Source organism: Aedes aegypti, chromosome 3, assembly GCF_002204515.2.
Source record: "Aedes aegypti strain LVP_AGWG chromosome 3, AaegL5.0 Primary Assembly, whole genome shotgun sequence".
Lineage (NCBI taxonomy): Eukaryota > Metazoa > Arthropoda > Insecta > Diptera > Culicidae > Aedes > Aedes aegypti.
The window spans coordinates 174,025,365-174,044,924 of NC_035109.1; the positions used below are offsets into that span (position 1 = coordinate 174,025,365).

Sequence of the window (19,560 nt, forward strand, 5' to 3'; positions counted from 1 at the left end):
AATTTATGTTAGTATCCGAAATCTTGAATTATATATACAAATCATGGAATGAATTTGTTTTTCTGTTCATATGATTTCTGTAAAGAGGGTTACGTCACGCTAAATTTAGTTACAGTGGGATTCCGTTTTTGGCAACAAAGTTGAAATTTTCAGTTGCCAAAAACGGAACCGTGCCAAAATCGGAACCCATATTTCAAATTTTATTTTTCAAATATTGGTTTTGAAAGCATCATTACAATGTCAATACATCATTTTTATGGAATCAAAAGGCGTTGAGACTTCGAAAAGGTTCACTTCGAAGCATTTTCCCGGAGGGTTATACTATGCTATGAATCTATAGCTCCGTAATATTAAATCTGGCAAACGATTTTCTGGTCGCGTTTTTACGCCTCAACGTCTTCATTTTTTTAGAAGCTTAATGCATAATTTTTATATAAGAGGGCCTTGTAAAACCAATAATCGCATAAGTGACTTTTATTGAAGAACTGGACATTTTCTTAAAACTATGAGAGAAAACGAAAAAAAATGTTTTCTTTTAAAGACGTATTTGCGAATCAAAAGCGCTGGGTATTGCAAAACGACATAACCTTTTTTTTCTAATTAAATGAACATTTAAAATCAGTTTAACTTTGGGACTTTAGCGTAAAATTTGAAAAACTCGGTGAGTTTAGAATTGCTACTTCAATTTATGTTTCCAATAAAGTGAAGCATTTTATAATGAATGATTGACAGTATCAAAAGGGCAAACATAAACATGAGAAGATGCATAAATGTCTTGTAATTGTGTAGAATTTAAGGTGAAGATGAATCGAAACCAACATTCAAATTTTCAAGAGCACGGATCTGGAGAAGCAAACATCCGTTTGAGCTGAAAACCTAATCGAATGCTTACCACCAGCTAATGATCAATCGATTAAGTTTTCAGCTTAAACGGATGTTTGGTTCTTCAGATCCGTGCTCTTGAAAATTTGAAGTTTGGCTTCGATTCATCTTCACCTTAATTTTTACTTGAAATAATTTTTAATTCAGCTAGATATATGTTTTACACCTGCCTTATGAAATCAATTGAAATTTACAGGATCCTGTTATGAAACCTCAAAAACCTTATAGGAATCTTCAGGTTCTCATAAGAAATCTACAGAAAAAAGCTTGAGCTCTGAAACATCTTGCCAAGCATCCGTAGGATCTCGCAGAGCGTTCTCAGGATCTTGCTAAGGATGTTGCTATGAGTTAACATCTTGGAATTCCGCTGCGATGTTGCCGAAAATTCTCATGTCTTCGATGAAGAAATTTACAAGTTTATTATTATTAGGCTACCACTAGCACACCTCAAATTCCTCTGGGATCCTTTTCAACATCCTCAAGCTTTCGCCGAAAATATTAAAAATACTACTAGAAATTCACATTATCCCGCTTAAAATTTACAAGACGCCCTAGAGTTTATTAGGAATCACCAGATTTTGGACATAATCCTCCATAACCAGTTATACACTCTAAAGATTCCTCAAGAAGCTCTCAGTGTCCAATTGGAATCTGCAGATATCCTCATGAATTCGTTAAAATTTCTGAAAAGTCTCACAAGAACGAAGAATCCCTTAAGGATTCTCCAGGGTACAGTTAGGAAACTCATAGACTCAGCTCGTGATGATGTTGAGATCCGTATCCTTGATTAACAATCTTGTACAGAATTCTGGATAGTCTCTTAACAAATCTAACGCCTTATAGAGTCTATAGAAAAAAGAGAACGTAGTTTTAAATAGTTGACGCAGAAAGATCAATATACACACCAATACCACAGACAAAAAGTAAAAACACTCTCAGTCGTATTTGTCGCACGCTTCAATGGTATTATTGAAAATACATTGTAGTTTGGACTGTATTCGCATTTGTCATGTTATTTAATGTAATTTAAAAAAAAGTTATGATACATGATATTTTGCTGTACATATTTCTATCTATTATTGCGGTGTGTTTTTACATACGCAATGTATGTAAATCCATAATAATAAAGACAGCGAGACAAAATTTATGATTGTAACTCTGTGTGAGTCATAGATTTTTCGTTGCTCTTATGTCGGTGCTGGTGCTTTGTTCGAACAAGCTGTTCCGAATCTGAAGAACAGTGTTTTTTTATTGTATCACCTACTGGCAGACTCAAGTGGGCTGGTCACTTAATATGAATGCCTATGAAAAAAGGTTGGTCTTAAGTTGAGATACTGGTGGAGATTATTGGTGTCATGAAACGTTGCCTATGTATGACCAATGACCATTCTGAAGTAAATAAGAGCGTACGCGAGTCCTTAGTAGTTGGTGAGATTTGGGGAAACATCTACGAAAATGGAGATCTGGAATGTAATCGGTGTGGAGTTGACATGCTTTTCAAGTGACTAAAGCAACAGACACGATAATATTTACAAAAATTTACAAATTTTAATGGTATTGAAAAATGTTGCCAAAAACGGATCCATTTTGTTGCCAAAATCGGGGGGTGCCAAAATCGGAGCATGCCAAAAACGGAGCATGCCAAAAACGGAATCCCACTGTACTTTCAACCCTCTCCCCTCTTTGTCACACGTTTTGTATGGATCTTCTAAAACGTTGTAAGGCTTGTACCGTTTTGATTCATATTACGGACACTTAAGGCCTCAGTGAAGTATAACCCAGCTTGGACCATACAAAATAAATCATTCTGTATGATTTTTTAGCGTTATCGAGCGTCGGAAGCCCTTAACTTTTGGATGGTGGGTAAAGAATACGCGTCCGCAACTTGAATAATTTTAAATAAATCTAAACGTGTGGCCTTTTCATGATTCTTATTCCGAACGCTCCCTCACTTTTGCCTCATATTCCGGACGCTTTGATTCGAATTACGGACAGCTCATGATAATCATTAATGGAACAGTCAAATCATCAATTGAAATCGTTCAACCACTTAAGAGACGTCTAAGGTAGTTGTGCATTATAAATTTGCAATGATATTTATGGAAAAACCCGAATAAAACGAGCCTCGAAAATGAGAACTTTTGGACGGCGAAAATTGAAACATTTCGTGTGAAATGTTTCCCATACAAACGAGAGTGTCCGGAATTTGAAGCTGTCCGTAATATGAATCAAAACGGTACTGCCGTGAATCGCAAGTCAGTCCCATCTGTAAAAAGTAGGCATTGAGAAAATGGGCTGTGAAGTTTTCAAACTCGTTTTCCATACAAATATTCAAAAATTTCCAGAAGATTGGAACATGTTCCAATCCTTATGAAACTTTTACAACTTGCTTTTCACTACGATATCTTTCCGAGAAAAATATAAAGATCATCAAAACAAGTTACATTTTTGTGTTCCATGTGTGTGTGTACAATTCACCTCCCACTGACCGGCAGTGCTTTTATGGAAGAAATCTGCGTGCACCTATTTACTAATATTTTGACATGTATAGATGTACATAGTTTTGGCCCAGGAGATGAAAGGTGATAGCTCTGCTGCAACTCCAATGACCCATTTCGAGAATGGCTGTTCAAATACACACATTCTGAGGTCATTTTCATATACAGCCAGCCCCGCATAAAAACATCCCCATATCAACTGGATATCTGAGATGAGATCACACTTCCAGAATTAAAAATAAAATTTTCAATTCTGGCACGTATTTAGTTGTTTGAAAAGTTTGTAAAATATGGATTGATCTTACCGGTTTCCGTTGTTTTCTTTCCTCATCTGTTTCCTATTTTTGGTTGACTCGCTGATGTTGCTGTGGATTTGGGAGTCTTCTGTATGCTGTTTTCTCTCATCCACATATTAGTAACTGCAGCTTAATGTTCACGTATCCATTCCTTTCCCTTTTGTGTTCTCTATTGCATCCATGTCTATGTTTATACCTCCTGGAAGCCGTATCTGACCTCTCCTCCGCTGCTACACTGGATCTCACTCCACTCACAGTATCCAGACCGTGATCCATCCTCTACCATCTCCGCTCACTGCATCGTATACTTGAAAATCGCACCTTTGCAACTTCCCAAGTAACCACAAGCATTATATTATTGCATTAATTTGGTCGAAAGTCAACATTTTTTGCATTAATAATGTTATCATGCATTTATTCAATAACTGTCAAGCAATAATGCATTTGATTAACATTGTAAATGCTTTGTAGCATTATTTTAATATAGCATTATGCTAAGCGTTTAGAGTGAATATACAGTTATGCTGTCATACAAGATTGCATAACCTCATTGAACGCACTTGAATCTGTAATAAATAAGTAAGACGATCGAGCACGTTCGCACTCGCTCATTACGTTTTGTGGGATATGGAAGAATAATGAAATGACTTTCTTTCATCTCGAACCCCCATTTCATGATCTAAGGATATATGTATTCAATCAGAATTGTTTTATTTTATCTATCTTTTACTCATAAGGAGCGAGAAGAAATATCGATCAATTTCTCACCCCTGAAATCTTTTTGTTGGACTTTGCTGTATGGGTTATGTTCTGTTATTTCCTCTACGAGAAAGAATGGTGATCAATTTCTTTCTATTGATGTTTCATTTGGTGAGGAAAGGAAATCAATCGCCGAAGAGAATTCTTTCTATTCGCAATAATTGGGCCAATAGTAATGTTAACACACACAGTGGCTTCGTTTATAAGGAACTTATATCCTACCTTATTACATCAGCAGCTTTAGCACAGGACACCAACGCGCCAGGCATCCAGCACACCATCATCCTAGTTGTGGGTTCGAATCCTGATTCCAACAAAAAAAAATCATTGAGCTGGTAAAGAAAACCATTGAAAGGTAGTCAATGGATTCATTGTTTTGTTTATTTTTAACGCAAGCCCTAAACATACATTATTTTAAGCTAATATACATCATGAACCTTAAATATACAAATATAAATGCTTTAGTAGGGCTTGTGCATTAAAACTGCTTTACCAAGTATTGCATTAATTTGGTTGTTGTGGGGCCCTTTCCCACTTTAATTATGCTTTATAAAGCTCTTAAAGGTTATGTCACTTTAAAACAAAATCTGATAGCGCACTATAGAGCAAACATAAAGTATGCATATATAGCTTCGTGGTTACTTGGGTTCTTTACTTCAAACAATCAGAATTCATTCCATTACTTTTCCTTCCCTCACTGCGTCGGCTCACTTAACCTTTATATCTTCTTTCTCTTTCACTACCACTCCAGATTCCGTAACACAACCCCTCACAATCCTCACACGCAATACACCGCAATACAATCCATTGATAAGTTATTATTTTTTTCCCATTTCATCCCAACTTCTGGCCGCCAGAGTGACCGTCTCTAACCTCACCCACTCTCACTGGAAGGGAAAAAAATATGGCGCTATCTATCCCCGTATCACCGTCGTGAAAAGGCAATCAGAATTTTGCATATAACTTGAACTGCACTATTTTCTTTTGTTAGATTCCACTTCCATCCAGATATCTGCTATGCACTTTCACCATTTCACCGATTTTTTCTGTTTATCTGCTTGTAAAAATATGGCTATTATAATTTAATCGCGCCGCGACTTGAAAGAGCAGCCGGTTGCTTCCAGTGCTGCCAGAACCCCCCGTATTCTCGTGCGAGTTCTCTACTGAAATTCTAGAATACTTTCAAAATATCCAAACCCGCATCGTATTTCCATGAGAATAGAAGGACAGTGAGCTTTTCAAGTTACATTTTTGTGTTCCATGTTGCGAAAGTCTGTAGTGGGACTGATATGCGGTTACTTTTCATTATGGGACAATTTGACTTGCTGTTTTTCCTAATTTTTCCGAACAAATCATATTATTTCATTAGTGCAGCTGAAAGAGCATTGGAAGAGATGTTGAAAACTGAACTCAACTCAATTTTGACGAAAATGCAGATGGGACTTGCGATTCACGGCAGTGTATGACAATTTGTCACACTTCCCATGGACCGATGCACGAGTTCACTATCTGACGTTTGAGCGGTGCCGTGTTATTTGCGTGACTGACAACGAGTGAATTCGGCACCGCTCAAATGTCAAACTAATGAACTCGTGCATCGGTCCATAACCCCCTCCCTCTCTTTTAGCGTGACATAATTTCAGGATTGATAGCGAGTGACTTAATGATGACTTGGTCACTTTTTTCGACCTGGTCACAATAAAGTCACCATAAATCAACGATAGCCTAGATCAGCTTCTTAAAATGTAATAGCAGTACAGTCATGTTTTACTGGTTTTTTATTATTCTGATGCACACCTTTTTTTTCGATTGGCATATCTAACTGGCTGAGGAGGAAGAGATTCTTTGCTAACTTTTTGGAAGACTATCTGAAATTAAATTGTAGGATTTTGTAATAAAAGCTGTGGTAGAGTTTTGAAATTAAAATGCTCGCTTAATTCTTACTGACCTGCTGAGTTTATTTTAATGAATTTCTGGAGAAATCAACGGAGAATATCCTGACGGAATTTTTGCAAACCCCTCCTCCCTTTGAAGGAAGCTCATCAAAAGTCTTTCGTAAAAGAAGCCTGAAACTAAATTTCACCAAAAATCATTTATCAAATTTGTCAGAAACTTGTTCAGGAATTATTCCTATAATAATTTACAAAGAAATTAGTTCAGAAATTTATTAAGAAATAGATTCAAAACTTTACAATAATTTTTAACAGATTCGCGAGATATTTCTTGCGCATTAAGCCTACCTTTCTGTCTCTACGATTTTGAACGACCGTTTCTATTGCAAATACGCGCTTTGTAATACTAATAGCACATGGACTAATTGTTTCGAAATCAGTTATTCATTAGTATTTAGTACTAATATTATTTTGAATACTTCGAGTACCGTAATTTCGGGTGAAATTGATCACTTATCAATGCGATTATTGTTATTATTCAAAACAACTCTACACAATCAATTTGAGCTCCCGGATTCCGAATATGCTTGCTAAATTCTTAACAATACAATATTTATAGAAATAATTAATAATTAATTTTCAATAATTACGCAGAAAACGCCTAAATGTATGCAATTTCATAAGGAATTTTCTTGATGTCAAACAGAAATTCAATTATTTCAACCAAATGAGCGAATTGGTACGAGTTTTGGTTATAAAATCTGGTTAAGGGATACCATGACCCCACAGTTATGGATCAAATAGTGTGGAGTCCAACCTATAAAATTCAATAAAACGACATGGAAAACGTAAAATTGTAATTTAAAAGCACGAATCGAATCGTTCCAAATTGGAACTTCGGTTAGTAAACTGTTTTGAGTGTAATATTTACATAGGATTGCATAAAAATTAAAAATTGTGTCAGTTCCTGAAAACCATATTATGGATCAATTTTCATATTATGGATCAAATTGTGACATATTATGGATCAGTGCGCAAAATCAAGAGATTTTCAACTCAATGCATCTGTATTGCATGGTATGGCAAAAGTTAACAATGTGTCATATATTACTGCAAAAAATATCAGTGTTAGAGCTGGAAACAAGGGTAAAATGCCATTTTTATTGTGATACTGCATTGTAGTAACTGAGACATGAACTGTTTCCGCTCCACACCAAGTTTTCCACCCATTTTTGTCTGCTAAAATATGAAATTTACAAACCTTGATGTTTTATTAGTTTTATCCTTAGTGCTGTTGTCTAAAAATGTCGAATCCAATGCATAAAATAGCAGAAATCTACATTCTTTGGAAGTGATCCATAACCGTGGTAAACAATCATTTCCTGGTCCATATTATGGATCACTAGTTAGAAGTGCTAATATTCGGTATTTTGAATCAAAATTCAAGTAGAATGTTTTCCAAAGATGAATTCATACTAAATCGAAGCGAACGAGCATAAAACATGCTATAACATTTGAATTTTACCACCTGTGGGAGCTTATGAATGCTGACGGCACTTCTTACAGAAAACGACCATATAATGATAGCTGTGTGGTACCAACTAAACATTTGTCAAAAACACTGTTATTTAGCGGTTGAATGTTATGCTTAATATTACAAATGGTAGAAGACAAATAGTATAACATGGGAAAAATATGTTTTACGTCAACGTTTATGTTTTGAGCGAGTTATCCGATGTTGAACGCCAAAGTGATCCGTCACTGTGGGTGATCCGTAACTGTGTGGGCATGGTATATCTTAATTATCCTCACAAACTTTCAGGATTATACCATGTTCAAATCCTTGTCTAGAACTAGAAGTTTAGAGATGCTAGTCAATACTGCACCATACATGATTTTGAAATTTTTCATTATTTTCATAGAAATACACATTCTTTAACGCAAAAAACTTCACAACACACAATTTGACAATACTTACGACAAACAACGTTCATTCACTGCAGGTTACATTGATATTTGTGCTCCATTAGGAAGAAATAAAATCGAGTGACACGGTGATCAATTTCACCCTACTGATCAATTTCACCCGAATTTACGGTATTGAGTATTGTAATAATTCTAAATCATTCACTAATTACCGTGGTACAATGATCACCTGATTTAGTTTTTCTTGAGCTCATCGAGAAAAGATAAAGCTTCGCAGCTGGATTTTTTCCTCTTGTTTTTTAAATCCTCGATTCTGTCGGGAATTTCAGAAGAACGTCCAAGAGTTGACCTACAATTTTTGGAAGGAACGCTAAATAATAATACTATCATTGCTATCGATGCTCAAAAGTTGTTTTTTTATAGTTTCTAAAAGTATTGTATTTTGTCATATAAGAGAAACGAAGAATTTTGTATGAAGACTAAAAGCATGTTGGAAAAACCGTTTTAATCTGTATTTAATCGTGCAATTTCAACCAAATTATACCTGAAATAAATGTTAGTCATATTTTACATGCTTGGTGGATTGGATCACAATTTGGATCCTAGTCTGCTGCTAAACCACAAAAAAAAAAAACAATCACGTTGATTATGGGTAACCCTTAAAAAATCAGTCAATTTGGTTGACAGTTTCTCATAATAATTGTTATCAATGCTAATTAATAAATGAAATCGAAAGGGGGCAAGGGTGCCCCTTAGGTTCACCTTTTTTTTCCCTTAGAATCCTCAATGATCCTTTTTCGCCCCGTATTTACAGTGGTTACTCACACATGGTTGCAGATGTCATTACCGGAAGGCGTGCGCACTAGGGTCGGAGCGAAAAATCAATAGGACGAACTGTTTTTCTGTGTTTATTGTTATGTGTCATATTTTACGGCCGGCTTTTGTGTACAGACCTCTTTCCGTGGTCGTATGTTTAGTTTCAAGCTTCCTGCAAACCGAAATGTGATAGAGCTGTGGAGTGTCCTTGTTTCTTTGTTCGCGCTTAGTGATCCATTTTTTTCGGACAAGGTACATGTGCATTACTATTATTGACCTAGCTAGTTTCGATTGGTTTCTAATAGTCAAATAGATACAATCGGATGACACCTGTCTGACTGCCAATAAAGCACAAATGGAATATCCGGTTGAAACAAGACCTTCATGGAGATGTGAATGTGGCTGCCTTTGTGAAATACGCCAACACAATCGTAAAGTTTGATGAACCCGGTGATAAATTGTTTTGTTTTTCAATAATTTATGAGCTTTGCAGCTGTATTTTGGGGAATGGTGACTTTTGGTCCTGCTGTAGGGAATTTTATAGTTTTGCTCTCATGGAGAAATCAGTATATCATAAACAGAGATTTGACCTCTAAATTTTCCTTGCTTCTTCTTGTTGGCATTAACGTCCCCACTGGGACATAGCCTGCTTCTCAGCTTAGTGTTTTTATGAGCACTTCCACAGTTATTAACTGAGAGCTTCCTATGCCAAAGTTGCCATTTTTGCTTTCGTAAATCGTGTGGCAAGTACGAGTATACTGTATGCCCAGGGAAGTCAAGGTAATTTTCATTACCAAAAGGTCCTGGACCTACCGGGAATCGACACCTTCAGCATAGCTTTGCTTTGTAGCCGTGGACTCTAACCACTCGGCTAAGGAAGGCCCCAAATTTTCTTGCTATTGCATACTTAAAGTATGGACTGTGTCGAAATGTAATTGATAATATTCAAGACTCGTTTCCCAAGCTGAATGCCTTGCATGACAAATATTCAGTATTAGATATAGTTTGAGAGAGGGGAAAAAATGCTTAGATTCAAATTTGCCCATCTTCTAGTTTTAAGTCTACAGAAAATGCGATTTTTATTTAGGTACCGTAAATCGGGAGCAAATTGATCACTACTTAACTTTTTTTTTAAATTATCCTTAAATGTATATATATATATATATATATATATATATATATATATATATATATATATATATATATATATATATATATATATATATATATATATATATATATATATATATATATATATATATATATATATATATATATATATATATATATATATATATATATATATATATATATATATATATATATATATATATATATATATATATATATATATATATATATATATATATATATATATATATATATATATATATATATATATATATATATATATATATATATATATGCGCCATTTATTTTCTTCTCTTCGCGGCGTTTGGTTTGCAAACAGACGCATAAATAGATTTAGTGCCGCACGACCACCGCAGTAGCGAAAGTGTGTTCATAAAGACTGATCCCTTTAAATTCCTCGCACTAGTAGCTGAGCTACGGTGCAGAGCAGATGGGGGGTGCGCTTGCGCGTGTAGCGAGGACTCAATTTATGCATTTCTCGCCTATGACGTGGAACTTTTGATGCATTTTGAAGGGTTTTAGGTCGTCTATTAATTACATAGAGGTGGACAAGTGAGAGTAGAATTTATGACGTGCCATTCACGCCGTTGTAAAAGTACAACACTACCAAGTAAACCTCGCCCGTGATACACAGCACGAGCGAGGTGAATTCTTAGGTTCAATAAAGTAATTTAGGTATCGCACTAATGCTCAGCGTGAACTGTTGGAGCAGCAGGATGAAATATCTTACAAAATTAGTGACCGTCTATCCTACTACAGCTTGGTTTTCTGTATAAGGTTGCTTACAAATTATGTTCAATAGATCAATAATCTCTCAGTTAACTATTTTTATAAAATCGAATAATAGACCTACATGTAATATTTCATATAATTTTCAGTGTCGTATCCAGAAAATTGCTCAGGGGAGACGAACGACGCAAAAAATTGGATATTTTTACAAAAATTGGGATGGCTTAAGACGGTTCAACCACATCATTTTGTTTTTCTTTTATCCAGCAAAATAATAGAATAACTGCATAAAATTAAGAATTTCTTTTGAAATTGAGACTTTGGCAGTTTAATAGGTTCTATGTGCAGTCACAACAATTAAAAGTCACAATTTGTAGATCAGTACTTTTCTTAAAAAAAGCCTGAAGCCTTGCAATGTTTGTAATGTGAAATCAAATATTTTGAAAAAAAAAAAAATCAAATAATTCATCAAATTCCAACATTTTTACTTCATTATTGAAACAATTTATGATAGATTGAACGAAAACGACACAATTTTATCAAGCAGGTTGATGAGGTTCTTGTACAAGAATAATAAAAAATAAATAAACCTTTTGTTATGCTCTAAATCAAATAGTAATCAGATCAGTACCCAAATATTTGTAGTTCAAAATTTCATTTTTTCTCTCTCTCTCTCTCTCTCTCTCTCTCTCTCTCTCTCTGTTGACTTACTGAGTCTTATTTTCTAAAATTTGAATTAAAAACCAAGAGAAGTGTTAATTTTGAACGATAACATTTGAAATATTTGCAGTTTGCTCTAATAGATGGAAAATTAGAAATCAAATTGAATATAATTTAACAATTAAATGTATTAAAATGAACTTAAAACAGTCACAGTCACAATTAGAAATTGAAGCTCTTTCCAAACTTTAGTCAAGTTTTAATCATCAAGTTAACTGTAACTCTAGCGATGGCAAAATCATTTGAAATTTGACTCATGGAACATATTCAAGGCATAAATGTGTATGATTTTACACGAATTAAATTTAAAAAAATACCTGCTGGAAACCCACCAAAACCCGGAAATATGAGAATATGTCATTTTTCAAACAAAACTAGTTTCATGTTATTTAAAGCTTCCACAGCAATTTACGGATGCTAATGGTTGTCACTATGGCAAGCCTGTAAAATTTCGTGAAGGGAAATATCCTTCATCATTTTAGTAACAGAACCTCCGAAATGTCAAGAAGGCGAAAGTGTAAACACGACACGTAGCAAAACATTTTTTGGGATGAACAATATTTCATTAATAGTATCAAGAACTTTGGTGATCACTAAAGCCTCTCACTAATTTGAATTTCAAATCCAAATGTTTAATTTTAAAAATAAAATTCAATTCACATTTTCAAAACTGAATAAGCCAAACATGCTTTTAAGAGCGTTTTTCGTATTTCAAGTGGTTTCACACCAAAAACTTACTCCAAAATCCACTAAGGTGGAGAGGGAGGGAGGGTTGACCCTCAAACACACCCCCTCCCACTGATCACTTGTTTCTGTTTTGTAGACAATATGATCTTAATTTTCTTTCTGGCGTTATGTCCCAACTGAGACAGAGCCCTGCTCCTCAGCTTAGTGTACTTATGAGCACTTACATAGTTGTTAACTGAAAGGTTTTCTCAGCCAAAGTTGCTGTTTTGTATGTGTATATGGGCAGAGGCATATATGTTTTAAATATTTTATATGGGACAAAGTCCACTCTGAAATTCTTTGGAAATGAGCATGTAGCTTAAGGTGAAGATAAATCGAAGCCAAACCTCAAATTTTCAAGAGCACGGATCTGGAGAACCAAACATCCGTTTTAGCTGAAAACTTAATCGATTGGTCACTCGCTGGTGGTGACCAATCGATTAAGTTTTCAGCTCAAACTGGTGTTTGGTTCTCCAGATTTGTGCTCTTGAAAATTTGAGATTTGGCTTCGATTCATCTTCACCTTAAGGACAGCCAAAAAAGCACTGCAATATTAAATAAATGAAAAAAAAAACTCTAGTAGAATTAAATGGTATAGTACTAGATTCGGGTTTTCTTTTATTTATAGGTATTCCACTAAACAGCTCGAAGATTTAATACACAATATTCTTAATTTTTCTCATGATCTCAATTAAATGCTTTTCACACAAAACAAAAGCATGATTACTGCATTCACATGAAAATATTAATTTAGAAAATATTCAAGATCTATCCTGCAATTTCCAAGTTGTTCCAATAATTTCTCCACAAATTCCTTCAGGAATTCTTTCAGTTAATGTTCTCAGGAGTTTCCCAGGGATACCTTCAGACTGAGACCACTTGAGGAATCCTTTGTCGGCCAATACCAGGCTGGTTTTTGGGAGGGCCGATCCGACAACGAATCAGATATTACCAGATACATCTTGCAAATGAACTTAGATAAATTCTTGGAGTATAACTAGCAGACTCACCATCTGTTTGGATTGGAGACGAGGTGTCAATGTCGTGTGTGAATTTAGATGGAAGTAAGGAGACGCACTTTGGAATTCATTGTTCAACATTGCACTCCAGGGTGATATTAGGAGATCAGGCGAGCAAAGAAATGACACGATCACATCTTCTTTTTCTTCTTGACATTACATCCTCACTAGGACAGAGCCTGATTCTCAGCTTAGTGTTCTTATGAGCACTACCACAGTAGTTAACTGAGAGCTTTCTTTGCCAAAGTTATCATTTTCGCATTCGTATATCGGGTAGCAGGTACGATGATACTTTATGCGCAGAGAAGTCAAGGAAATTTCCATTACGAAAAGATGCTGGACCAACCGGGAATCGAACCGAGACACCTTCAGCATGGCTTTACTTTGTAGCCGCGGACTCTAACCACTCGGCTAAGGAAGGCCTACGGTCACATATGGTCCTTGGTCTTGTGGACGATATCGGCCTTATTTAATTCGATCGCAGGTCAGTGGAGGAGGTTTTCGAGGCTCTGAAGAAACTGTATTTTTAGGGATTACCCCTGATACTCCTTCAAGAATTATTTTATGAATTTCTCCAGGGTTTTCTCCAGAAATTGTTTGGTAAATTCCGGCAAATTTTTTTTCAGGGATTTCCTATGAGAAACATCAAAGGATTCCTCTAGGAACTCTAAAATTTCTTCGGGGATTTCGCGGATATCACCTAGCACTCCTTCTCTTAGGAATTCCACTAGGGATTTGTTCAGAATTTCTTCCAAAGATTTTAACAGGAATTCTTCCAAAGATTCTATCAGGAATACCTCTTTGAATGCCTCCAGAAATATTTACAAGGATTTCTCGTAAAATACTCCCAGAGCTCCCTTCAGGAATTCCTTAAATTACATTCCTTCAGCATTTTCTCCAGAAATACCACCAAGAATACCTCCAAGAGTTTCTCTGAGGATTCCTCTAAAAATACGTCCAAGGTTTCCTCCACGATCTACACAAGAAATAACTTTAAAATTCTACTAAGAATAGCTCCAGGGATTCTTTAGGATTAACTTCATGGTTTCTTCCAGGAATACCTTCAGGTAGAGGAATATCTTTCAGGATTCGTCCATAAATTACTGCTAACTGGAATATCTCTGACGAATTGTTAGGAATACCGTCAGGGTTTTCTCTTGTTATTGATTACATATCCATTAATTTTTTTCAAGAGTACCACTAGGGTTTTCTCTAGGATTCCGTCAGTTATAACCCGATGAATCCTCTAAAGCAGTGATTCCTAAAGTGGGCGAATTCGCCCCCCTAGGGGCGATTTTCAGGTCTAAGGGGACGAAAATTTGTAAAACAGAAATTGGGGAGCGAAAATCTAGAAAAAGCTGACATGGGAGCAGTTGAAAATTGTTACTTATAACCTTTGAAGAACACACTCAAGTACAACTATACAACAAGAAACTATTACTAATGCATCTGAAGGAGAATCATTTCTAAACTAAACCATTTTCATGATTTCCTTTATCTTAGACTGCTTAAAACTCTAAGCATGTTCCGTTTAAAATTATGATAGAAAACACTGAATGATTGTCAAAAACAAAATGTTTGTAATATGCATTCATTTTTTCCATATCATGTGAATGATCGGTATTTGAGATTTTCTCTGAATCGAAAAGATAAATCACTGATATCATTGAGAACACAGATAACATGTTTTGAAAGTTCAAAACATTTATCTGAGAATTTTAAGTAATTATCCCAATGTTCAATATTGAATACCAGGAATTTTTTTGTATGGAACTTTGAAATTAAGGACTGTTCATTTTATAAAATGGACACTTTGTGCATGCTGTAACTTATTAACTTTATTAATGAAATTTCAATCGGGTTTCTGTACATCGTTCGACTAGTATTTTACAATGTTGTGATAATAAAAAATCTCCAAAATAATTAAATTTCACACGAATATAGAACAACGATTAGAACGGTCGATTTTTGGAGGTTATCAAAACCAATGATTGCTCAAATTGGCTGAAAAATTCGACAATTTATATTTTTTATTTTCATAAAAGGCTTGTTCTTAGAAAACATCATCAATCAGAAGCCCCTATGGTGAAAATCGAATTATTTTTGGAGCAACAATTTAACAGATATCATAAAATCATTTTTCCCCTATATTTTTTAGAGAAAAATATTTTAAATTTGAAAGGAACTGATATGATTAGATTTTTTTGGATAAAAGTACGCCCTGACGGAAGTGCTAATATAGTATTAATATGAAAAATAACTTACGCCTTCACAGAGTTACTTATTAAGTCCCAATGTCACATTTAAAGCACAATAGAAACACAATTGCTTCATTCTTAGAAGACCATTTAAAGTACATTGACAATCATCAAAATTGGCAACACTGCTGTAATGAAATGGATTCTATTTTTCACATATGGTTTTCATAATATGTTATTATGAGATTACCTATCGAAATATTCGAAGAAAATCGTTAACAATTTGCTGTAGATCGATAAATATGCGTACATAACAGAGTTGTTAACGTTAATCAACGATTAACGTCGTTTCGTTAATTCGTTGACGTTAACCTTAAACAGTTTACGGAGCATGCGTTGATTGCGTGGAAATACGAAGGAAAATAAGCAAAATAATAAACAAGCAGACGTCATCTTATGCACCTATATTATTTTGAATCACGAAAATTTGAACTAGTATCCTTTGATAATGGGCATAGCGACGTACGGAAAGAAAATCAGGAATGAAAAAACTACAATACTAAACTATCCATATCTGCATATTTGTAACATTCGACAAAAGTAGGCATTTAGTAAATGATATACCTAGTTTGCATTTCATGGCAGTATTGAAGGAAACTAAAATTTCAAAAAAATCACTATGAATCCATAATTGCTTATTTGAGGCTGAAATTTTGTACAACTTATGTTGCATATAGGAAGAGTAGTCAAAAAATAATTCTGATAGAAATTTTGTTGCTACTACATTATGAGGCTCATGTATAATCTCAATGTGACTGTTATGCGGTTACAATTGCCAATGTGACAAAACAACTATGCATTTTTTTTCTAGAACAATCTCATAGATTTCGGTAAGTTGATCGAAAGTATTTGTCATTTGATAACTCTCCCCGGTACAAACTCGAAATTTTCAAAAATGTCGATTTTGACAAATATGCAGTTATGAGCAGTACATCGATCGACGAAGATATCGACACATGGAGATGATAATTATATGCAGAATAAAAGGACCGAAGAATTCATCGACATAGGGTGAGATATCGAGATGTGGACAGTCGACTGCATAAAATACTGTTCAGTTAATCGTTTTTAATCATTGTCCGATAACCGACAATATTAAGGGATATGCAAATCGAAGACATTTTTTGGCATACATATGTGTTTCATAAATTAAAGTGGCGATTCCAAAAAATATTAGCCTAAAGGGGGCGAAAGTTAATAAAGTTTGGGAAACACTGCTCTAAGAAGTTCCTCCAAGAATTCCTTTAGGATTTCATCCAACAATTTCCATAGGAATCTCTCCGATGATTCTTCATTGGTTTCTCCAGGAATTCTTCCAGAGTTTCTTTGTTTTTAAGAATGGATTAATTCCTGAAGGGGTCACTGTAGAAATCTGCATAAGAATTCTTGAAAAGATCATGAAAAATATCCTGAAATTATTCTAAGAAGGATTCTTTGAAGTTCCAAGAGAAAATCCAAATCGTTATTCTTAAAAACAGGGAGAAACTCTGGAAGAATTCCTGAAGAAACCAATGGAGAAGCTCCGGATGGAATCCTTGGAGAGATTCCTAAGGAAATCGTTGGATGAAACCCTAAAGGAATTCTTGGAGGAACTCTTTAGAGGAATGCCTACAGGAGTCACCGAAGAAAAGTTTAAACAGAATTCCAGAAAGACTCCCTGAAGGAAATATTCATAGTTTACTTGGAGCAATCTTTTGAGATATTTATGGAGGTAGGATATTTCTGAAGAACTCTTTGAACGTTTTCCAGTAGGGATTCATGGGTTTATAACTGACGGAATCCTTGGAGATATTCCTAGAGAAACCCCTAGTGGTACTCTTGAAACAAATCAATGGATATGTTATTGATTGCTAGAGAAAATCCTGACGGTTTTCCTAACAAATCATTGGAGATATTCCTGGAGGAAAAAATGAAAGTATTTCTGGAGGAATTTCTGCAGGAATCTCTGGAGGAGTTACAGGATGTTACTTGACAGCTCCTATACAAATGACGGAGAAATTGATAAAAATATCCTGAAGTTTATCAGGAGGAACCCATGGTCAAATTTCAGGAGGAATCTTAGAAGCTATTGCTAGCGGAATCTAAGCAGTAATTTATGGACGAATCCTGAAAGATATTCCTCTACCTGAAGGTATTCCTGAAAGAAACCATGAAGTTAATCCTAAAGAATCCCTGGAGCTATTCTTAGTAGAATTTTAAAGTTATTTCTTGTGTAGTTCGTGGAGGAAACCTTGGACGTATTTTTAGAGGAATCCTTAGAGAAACTCTTGGAGGTATTCTTGGTGGTATTTCTGGAGAAAATGCTGAAGGAATGTAATTTGAGGAATTCCTGGAGGGAGCTCTGGATGTATTTTACGAGAAATCCTTTTAAATATTTTTCTGTATGAGTGAAGAACTAGCCATATGTGTTAAAATTCACATTAATAATAAAAAAAAATATGTAAATATTTCTGGAGGCATTCAAAGAGGTATTCCTGATAGAATCTTTGGAAGAATTCCTGTTAAAATCTTTGGAGGAAATTCTGAACAAATCCCTAGTAGAATTCCTAAGAGAAGGAGTGCTAGGTGAAATCCGCGAAATCCCCGAAGAAATTTTAGAGTTCCTAAAGGAATCCTTTGATGTATCTCATAGGAAATCCCTGAGAAAAAAATTTGCCAGAATTTACCAAACAATTTCTGAAGAAAATCCTGGAGAAATTCATAAAATAATTCTTGAAGGAGTATCAGGGGTGATCCCTAAAAATATTGCTGAAAGATGTTTTGCAGATATTCCTCAACGAATTCTTGGAGATATTCAGATTCTTCAGAGCCTCGAAAACCTCCTCCACTGACCTGCGATCGAATTAAATAAAGCCGATATCGTCCTCAAGACCAAGGACCATATGTGACCGTAGGCCTTCCTTAGCCGAGTGGTTAGAGTCCGCGACTACAAAGTAAAGCCATGCTGAAGGTGTCTCGGTTCGATTCCCGGTTGGTCCAGCATCTTTTCGTAATGGAAATTTCCTTGACTTCTCTGCGCATAAAGTATCATCGTACCTGCTACCCGATATACGAATGCGAAAATGATAACTTTGGCAAAGAAAGCTCTCAGTTAACTACTGTGGTAGTGCTCATAAGAACACTAAGCTGAGAATCAGGCTCTGTCCTAGTGAGGATGTAATGTCAAGAAGAAAAAGAAGATGTGATCGTGTCATTTCTTTGCTCGCCTGATCTCCTAATATCACCCTGGAGTGCAATGTTGAACAATGAATTCCAAAGTGCGTCTCCTTACTTCCATCTAAATTCACACACGACATTGACACCTCGTCTCCAATCCAAACAGATGGTGAGTCTGCTAGTTATACTCCAAGAATTTATCTAAGTTCATTTGCAAGATGTATCTGGTAATATCTGATTCGTTGTCGGATCGGCCCTCCCAAAAACCAGCCTGGTATTGGCCGACAAAGGATTCCTCAAGTGGTCTCAGTCTGAAGGTATCCCTGGGAAACTCCTGAGAACATTAACTGAAAGAATTCCTGAAGGAATTTGTGGAGAAATTATTGGAACAACTTGGAAATTGCAGGATAGATCTTGAATATTTTCTAAATTAATATTTTCATGTGAATGCAGTAATCATGCTTTTGTTTTGTGTGAAAAGCATTTAATTGAGATCATGAGAAAAATTAAGAATATTGTGTATTAAATCTTCGAGCTGTTTAGTGGAATACCTATAAATAAAAGAAAACCCGAATCTAGTACTATACCATTTAATTCTACTAGAGTTTTTTTTTTCATTTATTTAATATTGCAGTGCTTTTTGGCTGTCCTTAAGCTACATGCTCATTTCCAAAGAATTTCAGAGTGGACTTTGTCCCATATAAAATATTTAAAACGTATATGCCTCTGCC

General features: G+C 35.2%; 1 protein-coding gene across 2 annotated transcripts in view; it reads left to right on the forward strand.

Moving 5' to 3' along the window:
• The window catches only part of LOC5567153 (protein NASP homolog), a 72,574-nt gene that overhangs the window by 41,286 nt on the left and 11,728 nt on the right, over positions 1-19,560 (forward strand). Inside the window, exon 1 of one of the 2 annotated variants that reach the window (XM_021855122.1) lies at positions 9,173-9,321. The exons of the other annotated variant lie outside the window; for it this stretch is intronic. The gene's annotated coding sequence lies outside the window, so the exon portion shown is untranslated. Of the gene's footprint in view, positions 1-9,172; positions 9,322-19,560 lie in introns of those variants that run through there. 2 annotated transcript variants of the gene reach the window in all.